Source organism: Morone saxatilis, unplaced genomic scaffold, assembly GCF_004916995.1.
Source record: "Morone saxatilis isolate NCDOM2014 unplaced genomic scaffold, NCSU_SB_2.0 Contig9, whole genome shotgun sequence".
Lineage (NCBI taxonomy): Eukaryota > Metazoa > Chordata > Actinopteri > Moronidae > Morone > Morone saxatilis.
The window spans coordinates 21,765,228-21,769,497 of record NW_023340268.1 but is presented as its reverse complement, the minus strand read 5'-3'; the positions used below and the strand labels follow the sequence as shown (position 1 = coordinate 21,769,497).

Sequence of the window (4,270 nt, the reverse complement as noted above, 5' to 3'; positions counted from 1 at the left end):
ATGCACACATTTAAAAGATGACAACCTCACTGCTAATAAGGTTGATGGCTAACATCTAAAACTAACATTTCATCAAGACCCTTCCCTATCCTAACTTCTAAGGTAGAGACTCGGCTTCACGTGATTGGTATACGTCACCTTCCTATTGCCAGCAAAACAGGGCCCTGTGGCTGACACCTTAATATAATGCTTTGTTCATAATATCCACAAGCTCATAGGAACATGTGGTAAAGCGGACGACATTTACTCGAGCATTTCCCAAACATGACCTACAGTTAATCTGTCGGATAGACATCCAGTGTATCAATCTGCTAAGACGTCGTCAGTTCACTCACCTTCTGTTGGATCTCTGCTGAAGCCTGCGACACCGAGGCTGTATGTCCATGCAGGAGAACCCTGGAGGAATTAGGTAGGAGAGCATGAGACAGCTGATTGCAGAGGAGCAGGAGCAGCACATGCAGGCATTGGTGCAGGGACGCTTTCATTAATGCGGGTATTTGCAGCTGCATCGTTTCTAGTCATAAATTGAAATGTCTGAAGCATTTCTACTAGTCATAATGCCAAATAGGGTTAAGCAGAATGACTAATGGTCACAATGTATTTTGGATATTCAAAACTACATTATGGCTATTGAGTGTTTTTCATTTTGGATTAATTTGACTAGTAACTGATTGAAATTAGTTTTCTGAAGAATTCTATTGCATACATCCAGAATGTTCTTTGCACTTAAACAGACACCCTTCATATATCTGAGAACGTTTCAAACACTAACCAGTTAGCATAGTTAAGATTGATGACACTGCTCCATGGTATAGTCATTTAGCAGTCAGAATGTTAAGCATTAACACATGATCAAAGGTTTACTAAAAAAGGATGAGTGTTTCAACAGATATACCAGGACTCCAAGCACAGGCAGCATGGAGACCAACGATGCCAGATGTTGAGTTGGTCTAGCACTGACTTATGAACTAACCAGCTGATGAAGCAACTGGCTGCAGATACCGTACAGTGCTGTCATCAGTTCCTATCTGTAGAGATCACTGCGATTCTGGTGGCTCTTAGTTACAGTACGCTCGTTTTCGTCCCGATACCGCATGTGTTCATTTTTAACAGCCACCAGTTGGTCTGCTTTGCTACCGGGGGGGAGTGAGGTCACTGCACGCCCTGTGTACTTACATTATGTTGTTGCATGAGTGCTGAAGGCCAGGACAGTGAGCAGACCTGCAGAAGGCATGTTGAAGGTGAGAATGGTTTCCAGAAACAAGAGCATCAGTCATCAGCAGTGTGCTGTTCAGAGAGGCAGCTGTCAATCACACTTCAGAGCAGTTGAACATATTACGCCAATCATCATAACACCTGGTCAACAGTAAGTGTACGCTGGAAGATAACTCACCCAGCTGGCCTAAGGTCTTCTCCAGCACCTGCCACACACAAACAGTCTTAATTCACTGCCATCGAAACACATGAACAAGTTGACAAATTTAACAGCTGTCAATTCCCATAAGTAACACTGCTGCTGATTCAACAGCAGTGGGTTGCAAGAGAATGAGTTGCTCTGTGCACTGTATGAGCTCTAGGGCCCACCTAACAGGACCGGAGCTCATACTGTGCCAGCACTGTAGGGCTGCACATTATCAAAGTCACAATATGGCCAGGACCAATACTAACCTCATGTCCCAGAGGGGGAAGCACAAACTGTAGGAGACTGTCTCCCCATCACGTTCTGCAGCGAGGTCATTCTGCAAAGAGAGGACGGTTTTCATGTTGAAAAGTTTCCATTCATTGATGTGTAACCCGCTGCGGAGCTATACATTCTCAGGGTAATTCATGCATACAGAGGGTGAATGTGCCAGGCCTCATTGGCACCGTTCAGCAACCAGCAGTGCAGAGGTGAAAGCAAAACCTGACATTATATAGCCACCGCTGTTCTGGGATCAGCCCCACTGCACAGGAACAGTCCCACTGACTAGTCTGCACAGTGGCATCATGAATCACCATGGAGAATGAGGTCACTATATCAGCTCACATATTTGACAACCCGTTTGATAAAAATAAGTCATTTGCTGAAACTTCACTAATTCCTGACCGTACATGAGACAGATAATCTAAAAGGGGAAAAAAAAGTTCCTCATTCTAGCACTCTAATAGCATTACTGTTGTATTATCTGTCAGAATGATAGAGTCTCAATTCCAGCACTCTGGGCCTCTGGGCCTGACACTCAACTATATAGGCTTCCAACGTTTTTTATCAAATGTACCTACGGCAGCTTTAACTACAATCGGAACAACTCAACATGAACTAGTGCACTCAAGACTGCCCATATTTTATTTAAATATTTAAGGAAATTGTTACTCATTTTAGCATCAAGCTAGCTGGCAGCTAGGTTGCTATGCTAAATGAAGACAACGTGGTGCCCAAACTTTAAGTACGTCACGCTTCAAATGTCCAATAAAAGTACAGGTAACGTTACTTAACCAATGGCGGTGGTGTGTACGGCTCTGGCGCCGACCATGCTGAAAGTCCGGCACATAATTCACTCATTTTATAGCGTTTATATTTACCTAATGTGCGCGTTCTCTCCGTCAGGCGCCAACAGGACAGACTACCGAGGTAAGAGAAACCCGCCTCCTGCCGCAAAGCTATTTATAGGCTGCGTTACGTCAGTTGTAACCGCTTTGCGACAACCAGTTCTGCGTTAGGTTCACGGCAACTCGGAAATCGTGGCAACATATTTTAAGATTTATCTGAGATTATTATATGTAACTTAGTTACAAACATTTTAAGAATCAACACGACATTTATTTATTAGTTTTACAGTCACATTGTAAATTTGCTAAAGTGAAACCTCACTTTGTTTTGAGAAAAGAATTAAACTATTAACAACTTCAGGATAACAACAAAAAAGCTGTTAAAACTGTGAGACTGTGTTTTCACTAAAGTAAAAGTTCTATTTATTTATGGTAACCCCTGGCATGTTTTATAGTAATCTTTTATTTATTTGTTTGTTTATTTTAATCATATTGTTTGCCTATTTTTTATATATCTATCAAATTGGTATCCATTATTTGTATCATTGTGTTGCTAAATGAATTGAATTGAGATTGACCAATAGATCTATTAAGCTCTGTATCTACCTCTAGCCACAGTTTCTTAGTTACACACATATTAAACCTATCATGTAATATTTTTTCTGCATCCATTATTATTATTATAGAATAAAAGAGGCTGAACTTTCAACTACAGATTTTCCTCCTCCCTCAAACTGAAATAATATATAGTATTACAGCCTACTATAAATATTACTTCAGTGTTAATGTAATTTAAAAACATATTTAGATAGTATACATGTATTTTTTGCATAGAAGCGTGCATGACTGAACCAGCCCATTGGCTTTGAAAATTAAAGGAAACTGTGTGTCTTCTAGTTAACTTTAGTTAAAGTGATAAATACATGTACATTCTTAGACAGCACTAGCACTTTCCAATGAGCCCACATGCACAGTAGCAGCACGTTGACTCTGTTTGACCTGAGTAGAACAAAACCTCAATACTTATCATTGGTAATACCTGTGTTTACCTTACTATTTCATGTCAACATAGCTGCTGTGAAAAGGGTAGAGAAAGATCTCTCATTCCCAGCATTGGTATTTGACAACCCAGGAATGAGACTCAACAGTCAACTGTCTTTCTTGACTGTGATTTGTTGTTTTTGTTCGAGCACAGTGGATTCTTGCAAATACCAAATATAACAAAAAGTTATTTTATAAGTTACCTACTGCAGCTTTAATAATAAACTTCATGTATACAGTACTTTAAAAAACAAAGTTACAAAGTGCTTTACATGGTTGAACCAGAATTAAAACTGATTAATTAAAAATATAATTAAATACAATAAAAAGACAGCTCATGTATCCACCAGTTTATCAGCAGATATTCATTTAACAGATATCAGTACAGTTGTAACAATATAAGGTATGTCATGTGACACACACCTCCATGAGATTCAACACAGCCGCAGCTTCACACTGAGGACTTTATTTTTATTTATTAGGGTTCTGTTCTGAGTCAGGGTGTTGCTGTTGTGAATGTTGTCTTACTGGAAATTCTGTGCTACAATAAATTGAATGGAACTTTAAGGCTGCAGTACTAACTTTCAGAAAAAAATCATTATGTCATATTCACTGAAACTTTCATTATATCCTGAGAGTAGACCATGAGACAGAATCTGTAAAACAATCAGGTTCCTCTGGCTCCTGCTAGAATCCACCC

At 39.8% G+C, this 4,270-nt stretch overlaps 1 long non-coding RNA gene and 2 other non-coding genes across 3 annotated transcripts in view; all 3 read right to left on the bottom strand.

Moving 5' to 3' along the window:
* LOC118343247 overlaps positions 1–2,640 on the bottom strand; it is a 3,684-nt gene extending 1,044 nt beyond the window's left edge. Inside the window, exons 1-5 of the long non-coding RNA XR_004797534.1 lie at positions 2,563–2,640; positions 1,669–1,739; positions 1,394–1,421; positions 1,177–1,221; positions 336–396 (exon numbers count right to left, since the gene is read on the bottom strand). This is a non-coding gene — a long non-coding RNA (uncharacterized LOC118343247). The remainder of the gene's footprint in view (positions 1–335; positions 397–1,176; positions 1,222–1,393; positions 1,422–1,668; positions 1,740–2,562) is intronic.
* Positions 876–1,013, bottom strand: LOC118343294. Its single transcript, XR_004797543.1, has one exon. It is a non-coding gene; the product is annotated as a small nucleolar RNA SNORA8 (small nucleolar RNA).
* On the bottom strand, positions 1,286–1,358 carry LOC118343291. The gene has a single exon (XR_004797540.1). It is a non-coding gene; the product is annotated as a small nucleolar RNA Z40 (small nucleolar RNA).
* Positions 2,641–4,270: the final 1,630 nt, after the last annotated feature.